We start from the raw sequence: 19,328 nt of genomic DNA on the forward strand, positions 1-19,328 counted from the left end.
CACTCAGGGAACTCAACACCACCCAAGGCAAAGAAGCCCACTTGGCTGGCATTCCAACCACCACATTCAACATTCACTCACTCCACCACCGACATACAGTGGCAGCAATGTGCACCATTTACAAGATACATTGCAGCAACTCACCAAGCCTCCTCCAACAGCATCTTCCAATCTCTACCACCTAGAAGGGCAATGACAGGAGATGTATGGGAATACCACTACCTGCAATTTCCCTTCCAAGCTACACACCATCCCGAACTGGAACTAAATCACCATTTCTTCCATAACGCTGGATAAAAATCCTGGAGTTCCCTTTCTAACAGCACTGTGGTGTACCTACACCACATGGACTAAAGTGATTCAAATACTTGACTCACCACCAGATTCTAAAGGCAGTTAGGGATGGGCAATAAATGTTTTTGCCAGTGACACCCGTAAAAGGATATTTTAAAAACCATTGTTTTCACTCAGATCGCCATTCCGTCACTAATTGGCATGTAAATGTTTGCAGCCAGGGGCCCCAGTGGATTTTCCTGCTCTTCACCAATGACAATAATTCTCTGTGGAGGTACTGATAGATCCCAAGAAGCAGCAGCAACTACTCAAATAAAGAGGCAGTATTGGCCAAATGTCACTCATCAGCATGGTTGAAACTCAACTGCCCACTGCAATAGCCTAGCATGCTGATCAGTTGTATCAAACCACCAGGAAGAGTACCACATGGACTGCATGATTCAAGATAAAAGGCCTTTTGAAGGCATCCCAGGATTGACAATATCTGTCAGTCTTTCCAGATATCCACATCCCAGGAATGAACTTTGAAATTTCAAATATTGACAGCGGATGCCTGTTGTACATGATAGGAGCTGGAGTGACTGACCAGGTAGTCTTCCTGCCTCTAAGCCAGAAGCCCCTGGCTTCAAGCCCCATTCCAGGACTTGTTGGCTATGAAAGAACCCAACTCTGGTGCAGGCAAGCCAGTGTGTACCAGTGCCAGTCCCCAGCCCAGATAAATGAGGAGGCTTAGCAGCAGGAAGGGCAGCTGGCCACAAGATCCACACCTGCCAAATCCAAATGATGGTTGAAATGAAGGAATGATCAACCAGCATTATGGTGACCCCACTTAACCTGTGCAAAGCTAAAGGATGAGGTTGACTGATGTACATTCTTAATGAACCTTACTTACTTTCCTGCTGTTTCTAATGATTCATTATTGATTCAGGTATAATCTGAGGATAAATAAAGTTTATTCGTTTTACCATCAGGGATTACTTGTGTAACACTTTCCTTCGGGAGACTTAATAGATGTGTCAGGGACCATGCTAGAACAGAGGAAGGAACAGGCTCTGCAGAATGGCCTCATGTTCTTATTGAAACATAAAATCAGCAAAAAGTGGTCATCTTGGTGCAGCAGGGAAAGTATTTTATTTGATTCACCCTGATTTTTCTCCCAGGAAAGTCAATTTTCCCCACCTGACCCTGCCAACTGGGATAACAAGATAGTCCATGCCATGCACATCTCATTGAATGATAACAATTTGACCCCATGCCTGACTAACAGTAAGCATTGTTTAATTGGAAATACAAAATATAAGAGGATTTATTTCTACTCTATTCTCTCAAGGTGTATGTTTTGCTTCTGATTGTATCTGCCTGATAGAAAATTGATTAAATCCATCGGGCTGTCTAGTGATTTTGAGTGACAGGTAGCTCCAGGACTCGAATTAATGGCCTCCTTTTCGGAAGTCAAGTGCTTTATCACATCAGCATCGGAACACCTTAGGAAAAACACTTGTTAGGCTTGAGGGAAATATTTTATCAGGATAAAGTAAGTGGCAAAGGTAACTTCAGACCTGGCTTTCAGTGCTTAACTTCATCATTGGAAAACATAAGAATTACACAATGCTTCTTTCCATAACCATAATAGACATCAAGCTTTTGAAAAAAAAGGTGTAAATATTAATTTTTAAAGGGCTGATAAGTTTGCCACACACATATCACAAGTCCAGTTAACATCCGCACCGGGTTCATTAAAGTAACAAAGCTGAACGAGGATACATGTCAGGTTCAATGCTTGCCAAGTGAAAAGATACCTGAGTCACTTCAATTCTAATAGAGCTTGCCATGTCAAGTTCAATGTATCTTGATTAGCCTCTGCAGGTCTCTCTCACCTAGGGAAAAAAATCTATGTCTCCTTTTGCTGTTAACTGTTACATCCAGTTATCCAGAATGTAAAAGTACTTATACTGGATAACAAAGATGGCAATGACCATTTTAGTAAAATTAAAGAGGCAGAAATTTAAAAAAAAAGAAAAGTAAGAGCTGCAACCCACTTGAGAAGAAAACTGGGAAAGATTTCGAGCCTTCAATAAATTACATTGAGCAACTTTTTCTTTCAGTAATCAATGCTTTCTCTGATTGGAAATCTCAGACATTAAATTGGAGCATTAAACAAAAGCAAATCAGTGAGATTTTGAATTTCATTTTGATTTATGAACTTTTGCATAATTTATGCTCAAACTGTTAAACTTCTTTCATCATTTTTACATCCGAATCTGAGAGGATTATTTATTTTTCAAAATCTGCATTTTGTAAATTTTCTGTTCATTTTAGACCAAACTCATATGCTGGAATTTTACCGCCTCGCCTGCCCGAGGCTCGTAAGATCCCGCCCGAGACCAACGGAGAATGCCGTTCTGCGAGCCTCGCCCACCCCAATTCTGGGACGGGCGAGGCGGTAATTCTGTGCTTCTGCTGATTTTATTTTGCCATTCACTTCATATTAGAGCAAAAATAATACATAAATATACAAACTTACAAGTTTAGCTAATAACTTGAGTTGATGTGATCAACTATCGAGTCAGTGGGTTTATTCTGTCATGACATTAACCTTGCCAGGTGATTGGGTTTAAACCTACTTGTTGCAGGTTTAACAACTGGCTGGGATGAAATTGTCTTTCTTAGTCCTGCTTCATTCCTATAACCCTTAAAATTTAATTAGCCACAGACGCCAAAGAGTTCAATGGAGTAAACTAGGACCAAACTAGCTGCCTGTCACATACCCTGCCTTCAATTAATTTCCACATATATACTGTCCACACTCAGTAAGCTCAGGTAACCCGCTGTGGCTGAGAGTGCTGCAAATTCGATTTTATCTTGTACAGTCTGGAACCAGTGGGTTTGTATTCTTATTTTGATGACTGCGGTTTCAGTAATTGGGTGTTAATTGTCTACTTTACTTATTTATAGGGTGCTTAGGGAAGGTGGATGAATTATGATTCTGCAACGTTTCTGTAATACCAATTATATCCCTGCATGTGGCAAGATCCTGCTTTTTGTTCATAGCGCAAAAACCTCCTCTGCATTGTGGAGCGATATTCCATAAACATTGGTATTTGGGCCTGTATCATCTTCCTTTTGGAATAGCTCTAAAAAGTGCATTTCACCATCTATTAAGAGCTTGTTAAGAAAACAGAGACACAACTAACATTAAGGAAGCCAGTATTGGAATTCAGTAACGGGAGGAAAAGAATAATGCAACAGTGATGGCAAGGATTTTTTCCTTTACCTTTTCCTTTAATCCATTTATTCTGGGTGGTCAGAATAAATTATTCCATCGAACCATGATCCCCTTAGAATAGAATCACAGAATGGTTGGAGCATGGAAGAAGGGCATTCAGCCCATTCAACTGGCCCTCTGAAGGAACAATTCATGGAGTGTCACTTACTCTGCCTTTGCCCCATAGTCTGCAAAGTTTTCCTTTTCAGATAATGATCCAATTCCCTTTTGAAAACCTCAATTGACCATGCCTCCAGTGCACAGGCATTCCAGATCCTAACCACTCATTGCTCCTTTTGCCAGTTACCTTAAATCTATGCCCTTGAACCTTGCATCAATGGGAACAGTTTCTTCCTATCTACTCTGTCCAGACAAGCGAATACTTACAGCTAATCAAGTCTTTAAGATACAAACAATGTGAGACTCGACCAACGTTGTCTACCTGATACGCTGCAGGAAAGGATGTCCCGAGGCATGGTACATTGGGGAAACCATGCAGACGCTGCAACAACGGGTGAATGAACACCACCCGACAATCACCAGGCAAGACTGTTCTCTTCCTGTTGGGGAGCACTTCAGCGGTCACGGGCATTCGGCCTCTGATATTCGGGTAAGCGTTCTCCAAGGCGGCCTTCACGACACACGATGGCGCAGAGTCGTTGAGCAGAAACTGATAGCCAAGTTCCGCACACATGAGGATGCCTCAACCGGGATATTGGGTTCATGTCACACTATTTGTAATCCCCACAGCTTGCCTGGACCTGCAGAGTCTCACTGGCTGTCCTGTCTGGAGACAATACACATCTCTTTACCTGTCTTGATGCTCTCTCCACTCACATTGTTTGTATCTTAAAGACTTGATTAGCTGTAAGTATTCGCATTCCAACCATTATTCATGTAAATTGAGTTTGTGTCTTTATATGCCCTGTTTGTGAACAGAATTCTCTCCTTGAAGAGACGTAGGATGAGAGGAGACCTAATAGAGGTATATAAGATGTTGAGAGGCATAGATCGGGTGGACTCTCAGAGGCTTTTTCCCAGGGTGGAAATGGCTGCTACGAGAGGACACAGGTTTAAGGTGCTGGGGGGTAGGTACAGGGGAAATGTTAGGGGGATGTTTTTCACACAGAGGGTAGCGGGTGAGTGGAATCGGCTGCCGTCAGTGGTGGTGGAGGCAAACTCAATAGGGTCTTTTAAGAGACTCCTGGATGAGTACATACAAACAACAAAGAACAATACAGCGCAGGAACAGGCCCTTCGACCCTCCAAGCCCGTGCTGCTCCCTGGTCCAAACTAGACCATTCTTTTGTATCCCTCCATTCTCACTCCGTTCATATGGCTATCTAGATAAGTCTTAAACGTTCCCAGTGTGTCCGCCTCCACCACCTTGCCTGGCAGCGCATTCCAGGCCCCCACCACCCTCTGTGTAAAATATGTCCTTCTGATATCTGTGTTAAACCTCCCCCCCCTTCACCTTGAACCTATGACCCCTTGTGAACGTCACCACCGACCTGAGGAAAAGCTTCCCACCGTTCCCCCTATCTATGCCTTTCATAATTTTATACACCTCTATTAAGTCTCCCCTCATCCTCCGTCTTTCCAGGGAGAACAACCCCAGTTTACCCAATCTCTCCTCATAACTAAGCCCTTCCATACCAGGCAACATTCTGGTAAACGTCCTCTGTACTCTCTCCAAAGCCTCCACGTCTTTCTGGTAGTGTGGCGACCAGAACTGGACGCAGTATTCCAAATGCTGACATGGGACTTAATAGGATGGAGGGTTATAGGTAGGCCTAAAAGGTAGGGATATGTTCGGCACAACTTGTGGGGCCGAAGGGCCTGTTTTGTGCTGTAGTTTTTCTATGTTTCTTTGTTTCTAATTCCCATTCACCTGAAGAAGGGGCTTAAGGCTCCGAAAGCTTGTGTGGCTTTTGCTACCAAATAAACCTGTTGGACTTTAACCTGGTGTTGTTAAACTTCTTACTGTGTTTACCCCAGTCCAATGCCGGCATCTCCACACCTTAAGATTACCACAGATGTCCATGTTAATGGCCTCCCATCCATCACAATCGTTATCTCCTACTTCCCGTGAACATGGCGGCACTATGGTTTGCACTGCTGCTTCACAGCGCCAGGGAGCAGGGTTTAATTCCAGCCTTGGGTGACTGTCTGTCTGGAGTTTGCACGTTATCCCTGTGCATGGGTTTCCTCCCACAGTCAAAAAATATGCATGTTAGGTGAGTTGGCCATGCTAAATTGTCCATTAGTGTCCCAAAATGTGTAGGCTAGAAGGATTAATGGGGTCAATATGTAGAGTTATGGAAATAGGGCCTGGTTGGGATGCTCTGTCGGAGAGTCGGTGCAGACTCAATGGGCAGAATGGCCTCCTTCTGCACTGTAGGGATTCTATGATTTGTTCAGTTCACATCTCTGGCACCTCAAGCAGATAATGATCCCCTTTTGAAGTTGAGGGACCTTCTGTGTGACAGATTTCTTGTAGAATTTCATAACTAAGCCACATTTCCCATCAACCTTCAGTATCTCTTTCTTCACTTAGCCAATTTTCCAGCAACATTTGGGCCAGGGCCATAATATGTACCTGTCCCTCCCTGCTCACCCAAGGAGCATGAACACCTGGCGATTATTCCAGACACCTCATACCCTTCTCACCCAGCAATTGGTCCTAGAGTTCAGGGAGAATGAAAAGGCATGCAGGTCCACATGTATCTCTGATATCCACTGGGTGGTTTGCTGGATGCAGCTCTCAAAGGGTCACCACTTTGTTAGTGGAGGAAGACATGGCTGTACTCATTGCCTGCATAAACTCCGCCATTGTTCACACATCAGTGCACCTAACCCCTTGGAGTTCTGTCAGATCTTTAAATAGGATGTGGGTGTCGCTGGCTAGGCCACCATGTATTGCCCACCCCTAATTGCCCTTGACACGGTGCTGATGAGCTGTCTTCTTGAACTGCTGCAGTCTGTGTTGCTGGTACACCCACAGTGCTGTTAGGGAGGGAGTCCCAGGATTTTGACTGAGTGACAGTGAAGGAACGGCATTATATTTCCCAGTAAGGATGATGAGTAGCTTGGAGGGGAACTTGCAGTTGGTGGTGTTCCCATGTATCTGCTACCCTTATCCTTCCAGATGGTAATGATTGTGAGTTTGGAAGATGCTGTCTAAGGAACCTTGGTGAGTTCTTGCAGTGCATTTTGTAGATGGTACACACAGCTGTCACTGTGTGTCAGTGGTGGAGGGAGTAAATATTTGTGGAAGGGGTAGCAATCAAGCAGGCTGCTTTGTCCTGGATGATGTCAAGCTTCTTGAATGTTATTGGAGCTGCACTTATCCAGGCACGTTGGGATTAGTTCATTGCACTCTTGTGCCTTGTAAATGGTGGACAGGCTTTGGAGAGTCAGCAGGTGCGTTACTCACCATAGATGTTCACATATCACAAGCCGCAGCTGCAGTATCTGCTGTATTGTCATTGACTACAGTGATATGTCATCAGCCTGAAGGTGAGTATCATTATGTCCTCCCACTGTCTTCTGGTTATGAATAGCCACAACTATTACTGCCTTATGCAGCTGCTGACCGGATTCAGCCACAATGCTACAAGTGCACATCTGACATGAGTATACCTGCTGGTGGAGGACACAGAAGAACGGAATCACAGAGGTTCCTCTGAGGTCTCTCCCGCCTCCTCAGAGGCTGTTCTGCGGGCTTGGCATCTTGCTGCTTTTGTCCATTACCTGTGAGAGAAAAAAAAGTGATGAGAGGACATTGCATGTTCCAACACATCCTTCTGAATACTCACCTTTTGGAGCTCCATGTGACTAGTGATGGCCACATGAGAGCTGTGCTAATTGTTTGCCAGAGGGTGTATTGTTGTCATTCATTAGGGCACTCGCTCTCTAATGGCTCCACACTAACATCACAATCGGTGACAGGCTCCCCTGCCTTCAAGCCTCCTAGATTCTTGGCCACCACTTCTATTCTGTCAACTTCAAAAGGTGATCATTATCTGTTTGAGGTGCCAGAGATGTGAACTGAACAAATCATAGAATCCCTACAGTGCAGAAGGAGGCCATTCTGCCCATTGAGTCCGACAGAGCACCCCACCCAGGCCCTATTCCCATAACCCATTAATCCTTCTAACCTCCACATCTTGGGACACTAGTGGACAATTTAGCATGGCCAACTCACCTAACCTGCATATTTTTGGACTGCGGGAGGAAACCCATGCAGACACGGGGAGAATGTGCAATATGTCATCAGGACTGTGAGATATGTACTTCTCTCATCTGTATTTTGAGTTCTGTTCTCCATCAAGCATTTAAATTAACATTGTCACTTGTCCATGAAAGACATGCATCACACCCATGTTGATAACAGCTTCACTGACCTTCATAGTGCCCCAAGGAGTCTCCTGTGTGTGGCCATTCAGCCCCTGTAAAAGGTGGTGTGACTCATAGTGGATATGCCAAATTTCCTTAGACCTCTGAGAAAGTAGAGGCATCAGTGTGCTACTTTAATTATAGTGTCGGCATGGGGGGATCAGGACAGGATGGTGATCTGAACACCTAAAAACTTGAAGCTTTCAACCATTTCTACTTCGTCCCCATTGATGTAGACAGGAGCATGTCCTGCACTACGCTTCCTGAAGTCGATGACAATCTCCTTCGTTTTGTTGACATTGAGGGAGAGATTATTGTCGTTGCACCAGTTCAGGAGATTCTCTGTCTCTTTCCTGTACTCTGTCTTGCCATTGTTTGAGATCCGACCCACTGCAGTGGCATCATTAGCAAACTTGAAAAGCGAGTTGGGGGTGGTGCAGTTGTAGCTCTGGCAGCAAAATGCTGGCAAGAGAACTAAATCGTCTCTAGTTGGGGCCTTAATTATCTCAAGGCAGAAAGGGCAGTGACAATGACAAAGGGAACGTTGTCATTTGGTAAAAGGCAGAACAAGACCCATACTCTTTGCCAGCGATGTTGGGCGTAAGCTTTTCACCTGCGGAAATCAATCAATAGAAAGCATTCTTTCTGGTTGTATCGCAGCTTGGTATGGCTCCTGCTCTGTCCAAGACCGCAAGAAACTACGAAGGGTTGTGAACGAAGCCCAGTCCATCACTCAAACCAGCCTCTCACCCATTGACTCTGTCTACACGTCCCACTGCCTCGGGCGGCACGGTAGCACAGTGGTTAGCACTGCTGCTTCACAGCTCCAGGGACCTGGGTTCGATTCCCGGCTTGGGTCAATGTCTGTGTGGAGTTTGCACATTCTGCTCGTGTCTGCGTGGGTTTCCTCCGGGTGCTCCGGTTTCCTCCCACAGTCCAAAGATGTGCGGGTTAGGTTGATTGGCCATGCTAAAATTGCCCCTTAGTGTACTGAGATGTGTAGGTTTGAGGGATTAGCGGGTTAATATGTAGGGGTCTGGGTGGGATTGTGGTCGGTGCAGACTCGATGGGCCAAATGGCCTCTTTCTGCACTGTAGGGTTTCTATGATGAAAAGCAGCCAGCATAATCAAGGACACCACACTCCCCGGACATACTCTCTTCCACCTTCTTCCATCAGAAAAAAGGTACAAAAATCTGAGGACACGTACCAACCGACTCAAGACAGTTTCTTCCCTGCTGCCATCAGACTTTTGAATGGACCTACCTTGCATTAAGTTGATCACTCTCTACACCCTAGCTGTGACTGTAACACTACATTCTGCACTCTCTCGTTTCCTTCTCTATGAACGGTATGCTTTGTATAGTGTACAAGAAACAATATTTTTCACTGTATACTAATACATGACAATGATAAATCAAATCAAAGAATGAAGAGATAGTGACTGACATTGTAGAGACAATTATTTTAACAACACTTGTGAATATCCAGGATCGGTGTTTGTAGTGAGTCAGATCTATAGCCAATTCAAAAAAGAGAAATATAAAAATGTTACGGATAAGATGGAGGAAATTGGCAAGATCAATGGTCATAACATCAGTGACAGACATGGCATACTACAAGAAATGTTGTTGAAAATTTTGATTTGGAAGCACATTCCAAAATAGCCAACCTTAAAACTTCATTTAGTTATTGAGCTTTCACAGATAAAGTTGTTTCCACTTTCCAAAATGAGATTGCTTGCACTTATATTAAGAAGTGTCAATCAATCATGAACGTGTGGTGTCAGTCGGTTGATTTATACATGGTAGCAGTACATCGGGTTTTCTATTTAATATAACCCTATTACCTATCCAATAGAAACTTGTTAGCTTGTTGGTATGGGAGTGAGTGTCCAAACATTTAGATTTGTCTGTCTGTAACACATCTATTTATAGCTGACAAATTTCTATTAGGTTGATAGTCTGTCTAATGAAGCTGAAATGCATTCTTGCCCATCAAGACGTGTCCATTGATAAAGCAGAGGGCACCAAGCAAGTAAGACACTTGTATAAATTTTAAAGCTCTCGGACCAGTTGGATATGTATCTTGCCAATCTTCAAAACTCTGACCCATAGTTTTCTGTCAAAATAACAGTAACACTAATGGTACTCATTATTGTTTATGCACAAACCATAGACTTCCAAAAACATCATCTCACAGATGCCTCACCATCAAAATAAATTGAATAATGTCAAGTTACTGTACCTGTGCAGTAATTACAAACCAATCTTGCCACAGAACATAAAATCTTGTCTATTTCAGTCTAAACACCCTCTTAATATTGTAGTAAATATCTATTACTGACGATCAACCACTCCAACACTGAAAATTAACAGTGGAGTACCAGTCCTCCATATTTTTAATTGTTGGCGACTTTTTAAAAATAGATTTTTCTTTACTTTCCTTTTCTGTCTCTATTTTCTCTTTCATAATCCACCAATTTTCTGTTTATTTCAGTTTCTGTACCTGGCTTGACATTTATTAAAACTTACACTTCCTTCCCCATGTTTGCATTGTTAATTTCACAGTTCTTCAATCTGGGTGGTTAATAGGATGTGTTATTTGCTGAACTCGGATGCCCTGCTTCCCTCGCTGCAACAGTGTCAGTTCACACTTTCAGCGACACCTAAACATTTTAAAAACCTCAACAGGCAAGGAAAAGTCTAAATAATGCTTGATGGCCCAGAACATGGGATTAAAGAGTTGACTAACCAGAGATGAGGTGACAGTGACTGCCCTTGACATCAACATTTGACTGAGTGTGGCATCAAGGAGTTCTAGAAAAACTGAAGTCAGTGGAGATCGGGGGGAAAAGCTCTCTATTGACTAGAGTCATAACTAGTACAGAGAAGATTGTTATGGCTGTTGGAGGCCAATCACCTCAACCCCAGGACAATGCTGGAGGAGTTCCTCAAAATAGATGGCACAGTTAGCACTGCTGCCTCACAGCACCAGGGACCTGGGTTCGATTCCTGGCCTGGGTGACAGTCTGTGCGGAGTTTGCATGTTCTCCCCATGTTGGCGTGGGTTTCCTCTCACAGTCTGAAAGACATGCTAGTTAGGTGCATTGGCTATGCTAAATTCTCCCTCTGTGTACTCGAACAGACACCGGAGTGTGGCGACTAGGGGATTTTCACAGTAACTTCATTGCTGTGTTAATGTAAGCCTACTTGTGACACTAATAAATAAACTTTAAACTTTAACTGAGTGAGGTCAACATCTTTATCTGCTTCAACAAAGACCTTTCCTCCGTTATGAAGTCAGAAGTGGGAATGTTTAATAATAATTGCACAATGTTCAGTTCTATTTGCAACTCCTCAAACAATGAAATAGTTTGTGCCTGCATTCACCAAGATCTGGACAGCACACAGGTTTGGGGTGATAAATGGAAGGTAGCATTCATGCTGCACCTGGGGCAGGCAATGACTATCTTCAGAAAAATAATCTAAACCCTTCCCGTTGACAATGTCAATCCAGCATCAAGTTCCTCACCACCAACATGCTGGGGCAGATTATTGGCCAAAAAATGTAACTTATGTACGTACACAACCAGGTCCCTCTGCTCCTGCACATCCTTTAGAGTTGTACTCTTTATATTATAGTGTCATTCCATGTTCTTCCTGCCAAAATGCATTACCTCACACTTCTCTGTGTTGAACTTCATCTGCCACCGACCTGCCCACTCCACCAACTTGTCATGTCTTTTTGAAGTTTTACACTGTCTTCCTCACGGTTTAGAGTTTACATCACAAACCTTCCTCTGGTCCAAAAAGTATCCAATAACCATTACTCACTATTTCCCATTACTCAGCCAATTTTGTATACTTGTTTCTACTGTCCTTTTTATTTCATGAGCTATAACTTGCTCACAACTCTGTTGTGCGGCACTATATCGAATGCCATTTGGAAGTCCATCTACACCATATCAACAGCATAACACTCATCAACACTCCCTGTTACCTCTGCAAAAATCTCTAGCAAGTTAGTTAAACATAATGTTCCTTTTAGAAATCCACGCTGGCTCTTCCTAACCAACCTCCAGTAAACCAACCTCCCATCCCTTGACTCTGTCTGCACTTCCCACTGCATCGGCAAAGCAGCCCGGGCATTCTCTCTTCCACCTTCTTCCGTCGGGATAAAGATACAAAAATCTGAGGTCACGTATCAACCGACTCAAGAACAGTTTCTTCCCTGCTGTTGTCAGACTTTTAAATGGACCTACCTTGCATTAAGTTGATCTTTCTCTACACCTTAGCTATGACTGTAACATTACATTCTGCACTCTCTCCTTTCCTTCTCTATGAACGGTATGCTTTGTTTGTTTGGGCACAAGAAATAATACTTTTCACTGTATACCAATACATGTAACAATAATAAATGAAATCAAATCAATCAACCAACATTTTTCCATGTGACTATTAATCCTTAGCAAAATAATTGTTTCTTGTAGCTTCCCCAACACCAAAGTTAAACTGAGTGGTCTGTAATTGCTGGGCTTATCCTGACAACCTTTTTTGAACAAGGGTGAAATGTTTGCAATTCTGCAGTCCTCTGGTACCTCCTGAGTCCAGAGAAGACTGAAAATTTATGACCAGTGCCTCTGCAATTTCCACTCTCACTTTCTTCATTATCCTTGGATGTATCTCATCTGGTCCTAATGCCTTGTAAACTTTAAGTACCAAAAATCAATTTAGTAGTTCCTCCTTATCATTATAAATGACTTGGATTTAGGGTTTGAAGGCATGGTTGCTAAATTTGCTGTTGATACGTAGCTGGATAGGGAAGTAAGTTGTGAAGTGGACATAAGGAGGCTACAAGGCGACATAGATATGTTAAGTGAGTGAGCAAAGAACTGGCAAATGGAGTCTAATGTGGGAAAATGTGAAATTGTCCGTTCTGGCAGGAAGAATAAAAAAGAAGCACATTATCTAAATAGTGAAAAATTGCAGAGCTCTGAGGTTTGAAGAGATCTAGACATGAATCGCAGACGGCCAGAATGTAGTTACAGCAGATAATTAGAAAAGCTAATAGAATATTATCATTTATTGCAAGGGGAATTGAATACACAAGTAGAGAGGTTATGCTTAATCATACAGGACACTGGCGAGACCACATCTGGAATACTGTGTACAACATTTGTCTCTTTATTTAAGGAAGGATGTAAATGCATTAAAAAGATTACAGAGAAGGTTTACTAAACTAGTACCAAATACCCAGGTTATCTTATGAGGAAAGATTAGACAGGTTAGGCTTGTATCCACTGGAGCTTAGAAGAATGGCGATTTGAAAGAAACAAAAGATCCTGAGGGATTTTGACAGTGTTGAAGTGGAGAGGAGGTTTCCTCTTGTGGGAGAATCTAGAACTAGGGGGTCACTGTTTAAAAATAAAGGGTCACTCATAATGTTTATTTATTAGTCACAAATAAGGCTTACATTAACACTGCAATGAAGTTACTGTGAAATTCCCTTAGTCGCCACACTCCGGCGCCTGTTCGGGTCAATGCACCTAACCAGCAGGTCTTTCAGACTGCGGGAGGAAACTGGAGCACCCGGAGGAAACCCACGCAGACACGGGGAGAATGTGCAAACTTCACACAGACAGTGACCCAAGCCGGGAATTGAACCCGGATCCCTGGCGCTGTGAGGCAGCAGTGCTAACCACTGTGCCGCCCCATTTAAGACAAAGGTGAGATGACTTGTTTTTCTCAGAGGGTAGTGAGCCGTTGGAACTCTCTTCCTTAAAAGGCAGTGGACGCAGAGTCTTTGAATATTTTTAAGCCAGAGCTAGATAGATTCTTAATTAACAAGGGAGTGAAAGGTTACTGGAGATAGGTTGCAGGTTGAAAGGGCCAAATGGCCGCCTTCTGCTCCGAGTTTGCATGTTTGTATTTTAATGGAGATAGACAGTTGAATGCTCTGCTACAGAGGGAATCATGAAAAGTTGGTATCCAGGTGCAACAAGTAATTAGGAAGGCAAATGTAATATTGGTATTTATTGCAAGTGAGATCAAATATAAAAATAGGGAAGTGTTTCTGCAATAAAGGCAAAATCCTGTGGATGCTGAAATCTGAAACAAAAACAAAAAGTGCTGAAAAAGCTCAGCATGTCTAACAGCATCTGTGAGAGAAAATAAAATCTGTCTGGAGACAATACACATCTCTTTAACCTGTGCTTAATGCTCCCTCCACCCACATTGTCTGTATCTTTAAGACCTGGTTGGTTGTAGGGATTCGCATTCTAATCAGTATTCTGTAACTTGATTTTGTGTCTCTGTGCCCTGTTTGAGAGCAGATTTCCACTCCATCTGACGAAGGAGCAGCGCTCCGAAAGCTTATGGCATTTGCTACCAAATAAACCTGTTGGACTTTAACCTGGTGTTGTTAAAACTCTTACAGAGAAAATAAAGCCAACATTTTGAGGCTAGATGAACCTGCGTCAGAGCTAAAGACAAAGAAAATAGGGCAAAATTTATGTTATGAGGGTGGGGGAGGGGCTTTGGAGGAGGGTTGTAATTGGACAAAGGGAATGTAAATGGTGATGATAAAAGCTGAGAAAGGTGCTCAGAGCATCCATTAAGAGATCGGAATGTGTGAATGGCAGAACAAAGGTACAGATTGTCAGAGGACAACCCGTGGAAAGTGGCAGTTGGCCTGGGGAAGAGGTGGGGGGAGGGGGAGAGATGGAAGACAAGATGGAGAAGTGTAAAAATAAAAATAAGAATATGAAGTAATAAAGATGATTGGATTGGGTGAGGAGAGCAGTTCCATTCCCTACTGAATAAGTTGTTTTTTTCATATGATAACAGCTTCACGTTCACAGTTACTGATACCAGCTTTTTGCTTCCAGACTTTTTAAACTAAATTCAAATTCTCAAGCTGCTACAGTGGGATTTATATTCATGCCCTCTTGAGTATTAATCCAAGACTCTGGATTATTGAGTCAGTAACATAACCCCTACACTGCTGTATTCCAAGATAAGGAAATTATTACGATAATTCCAAAGATGAAGGAATAAAAGAAAAGTAACAAGAAAAGTAAGCTGGTGTAGATAATGCAGGAAATAAAGATAATAAGCAGAACATTGATTCAGGTTAACCAAGCACTTGGCATTCTTAATATATTACTTTGTACATTTGCACCTTGACCAAGGTGACATGGTGGCAAATAGTGAGCACTGCTGCCTCACAGCACCAGGGACCCGGGTTCAATTCCCGGCTTGGGTCACTGCCTGCATGGAGTTTGCATATTTTGCCTGTGTCTGCGTGGGTTTCCTCCAGGTGCTCCAGTTTCCTCCCACAGTCCAAAGATGTGCGAGTTAGGTGGAAAACCATGCTAAATTGCCCCTTAGTGTCAAGGGGACTAGCTAAGGGTAAATGCATGTGGGGGTGGGTCCTGGATGGGATTGTGCTCGGTGCAGACTCGATGGGCCGAATGGCCTCCTTCTGCACAGTAGGATTCTTCTATGATTAAGCATCAGTCCTCTTGGTTAGTTTTATTTTTTCCAGTATTTGGCTGAATTCCATTAAGCACTGTATAATCAAAACAGCCCACTACTTGAGGGGGTGGGTATGGAATGGAGGAAGCTGACAGGATTAATCCTGTTATGCAAAAGCAGCCCTCTTGCTAGTATTTCAAGAAGTTTTGGGTAATAGTTGTGAAGAAGCTTATTTCAGATTGCACCACATTTGAAGAGAAAATTGTGCATGAGAGACACAACCTGATTTTGGGATGTTCCTGCCCAATTTATGCTCACAAGATGGCAAAATTAGATCACATTTCTCCCCCAGTATACCTCAAATGATGAGATTTAAAGTAAAGTAGAGGAGAAAAGACACCTTGATGTTCAGGAGCACCAGGCACTAAAAATGGCAACGCATGTAGTTAGGACCGTAACAATTAAAACAGCACAAAAGCACACAATTATTAGCTCATGTTTCGTTGAGATAGTAATTAGATTTGTCTTTGCATGTTTAGAACTTTACATTTTTTGCCAGGCAAGTGGCTGAAGATGCAAATTGATAACATTGCATTGTGGGAAATCAGATATCTGGAATGTAATTACGTGGTTTTGCATATTTAGAAAAGATAGGGAGGGAAAGAGGGGAGATAGAGAAGTTGGCACAATGGCAGAGTAGTTAGCACTGCTGCCCCACAGCACTAGGGACCTGGGTTCAATTCCAGCCTTCGGTGACTGCGTGGAGTTTGCATGTTCTTCTGAGGTCTGTGTAGATTTCCTTCAGGTGGTCCAATTTCCTCCCACAGTTCAAAGATGTGCAGGTTAGGTTGATTTGCCATGCTAAATTGTCTCTTAGTGTCCAAAAGATATGTAGGTTAGGTGGATCAGCCATAGTAAATGTGTAGGGCTACGGAGATAGGCCTGAGTCGGTGCAGACTCAGTAGGCTGAATGGCCTCCTTCTGCATTATCAAGATTCTATGATTAGGAATAACTTAATGGTGATAGAGAAAAGAGAGGCAGCAAGAGAAAAATAACATTCATATCAATAGAGATACGAGTTAATAAAGTATCAATCAGACTAATAGGTGCAGCTGACACATCACTTATGGTGGATGGAATGTGGAGGCAAATATGCAGACAAATTAGAGAATTGAGTAAAAATCACAGAACAATAATCATGGGGAAGTTCAACTCCCCTAATGTTAATTGGACAGAAGAGGAAGGTTAAGGGCATGGAATTTCTACAATCGGCACAAGACTCCTTACTAACCCAATATGTAAAAAACCCAAGAAGGTTCACTATTGGGTCTAGTAATGGGGAATGAACAAGAACAGTTAAGAGAAGAGAGAGTAGGGGAACATCTGGACAATAGTGACCATAATATATTATGCTTTGAGATGACGACCGAGAAGAACAACCAGGCAAATAGATTGGATAAAAGCTTGCTTTGAGGGCCTGGGAATAGAACTTGGGAAAATTAAATGGGCAAAAATATTGGCAAACAATGTAGAACAACAAAGGAAACATTAAAAATGTTGATGAACGGAGTTCAAGAAAAATATAATGCACTTAAAGGAAACAACAAACTAAACATTAGTGAGAATTCATTACTAAATAAAGACATCAGGAAACATTTGAGGGTTAGAAAAGAAGTATATCTTCAATACATATAGTGCATGATAAGAGACAATAAAAACAGATTAGGAGAGAAGTCAAAAATTGTTAGGAAAACAAAGAGGAACTTGGATAGAACAAATAAATATTTAATTAAGGAACATAAATCAAAAGAGTAAAATATTTTACAGGCAAAGCAATAAAAAAGGAAGGTTGGGATGAAATTAGACTATTAACGTATGGACAGGATATTTCACAGGCAACAATAGAAAGATGGTTCAAAAATTAAATAAGTATTTTGGTTTGGTATTAACTTTGACATTGAATCATGGCATAAACTATCAGATAAGTGCATTTAAACTAAAAAAAGGGGATGTATTGAATAAACTAGTCAAATGCAAAGTGGAAAAAGCCTCTGGTCCAATTGGATTGCATCCACATATTTTTTTAAATCCAGGAAAGATATAGCCAAGGTATGATTACACATATTCAATAATTCACTCAAAAAAAAATGTATTGCCAAAAGGCAGGCAGATAGTTAATGTAATTCCTATCGATAAGAAGTGGGACAAAACATACCTAGGAAATTACAGACAAGTCAGATTAACATTGGTGACAGGAAAATAATTGAATCCCTACTAAAGGAGAGAATAAAAGAACATCTAGTAACAAGAAATATAATGATGGATAGCATGGATTCGGCAAAAAAGGGAACATCTTGCTTGACCAACCTTGTTGAATTTTTTGATGAGGTATGAGTGGACAATGGTAATGGAGTAAATGTCACTTACCTACATTTTCAAAAGATCGTTGATCAGATGCCCCATAATAGACTAATGAATAAGGTCAGAGCAGGTGAAGTCAGGGGACAAGGGGCAGACTGGATTATTAGCTGGCTTCAAGGTAAAATGTAGAACATAAGAACATAAGAACATAAGAACATAAGAAATAGGAGCAGGAGTAGGCCATCTAGCCCCTCGAGCCTGCCCCGCCATTCAATAAGATCATGGCTGATCTGACGTGGATCAGTACCACTTACCCGCCTGATCCCCATAACCCTTAATTCCCTTACCGATCAGGAATCCATCCATCCGCGCTTTAAACATATTCAGCGAGGTAGCCTCCACCACCTCAGTGGGCAGAGAATTCCAGAGATTCACCACCCTCTGGGAGAAGAAGTTCCTCCTCAACTCTATCTTAAACCGACCCCCCTTTATTTTGAGGCTGTGTCCTCTAGTTTTAACTTCCTTACTAAGTGGAAAGAATCTCTCCGCCTCCACCCTATCCAGCCCCCGCATTATCTTATAAGTCTCCATAAGATTCCCCCTCATCCTTCTAAACTCCAACGAGTACAAACCCAATCTCCTCAGCCTCTCCTCATAATCCAAACCCCTCATCTCCGGTATCAACCTGGTGAACCTTCTCTGCACTCCCTCCAATGCCAATATATCCTTCCTCATATAAGGGGACCAATACTGCACACAGTATTCCAGCTGCGGCCTCACCAATGCCCTGTACAGGTGCATCAAGACATCCCTGCTTTTATATTCTATCCCCCTCGCAATATAGGCCAACATCCCATTTGCCTTCTTGATCACCTGTTGTACCTGCAGACTGGGCTTTTGCGTCTCATGCACAAGGACCCCCAGGTCCCTTTGCACGGTAGCATGTTTTAATTTGTTTCCATTGAGATAGTAATCCCATTTGTTATTATTTCCTCCAAAGTGTATAACCTCGCATTTCTCAACGTTATACTCCATTTGCCATATCCTCGCCCACTCACTCAGCCTGTCCAAATCTCTCTGCAGATCTTCTCCGTCCTCCACACGATTCACTTTTCCACTTATCTTTGTGTCGTCTGCAAACTTCGTTACCCTACACTCCGTCCCCTCCTCCAGATCATCTATATAAATGGTAAACAGTTGCGGCCCGAGTACCGATCCCTGCGGCACGCCACTAGTTACCTTCCTCCAACCGGAAAAACACCCATTTATTCCGACTCTTTGCTTCCTGTCGGATACCCAGTCCCCAATCCACTTTAACACACTACCCCCAACTCCGTGTGCCCTAATCTTCTTCAGCAGCCTTTTATGGGGCACCTTATCAAACGCCTTTTGGAAATCCAAAAACACCGCATCCACCGGTTCTCCTCCATCAACCGCCCTAGTCACATCTTCATAAAAATCCAACATGTTCGTCAAGCACGACTTTCCCCTCATGAATCCATGCTGCGTCTGATTGATCGAACCATTTCTAT

The sequence above is a fragment of the Mustelus asterias genome, chromosome 7, assembly GCF_964213995.1.
Source record: "Mustelus asterias chromosome 7, sMusAst1.hap1.1, whole genome shotgun sequence".
NCBI classification, from domain to species: domain Eukaryota; kingdom Metazoa; phylum Chordata; class Chondrichthyes; order Carcharhiniformes; family Triakidae; genus Mustelus; species Mustelus asterias.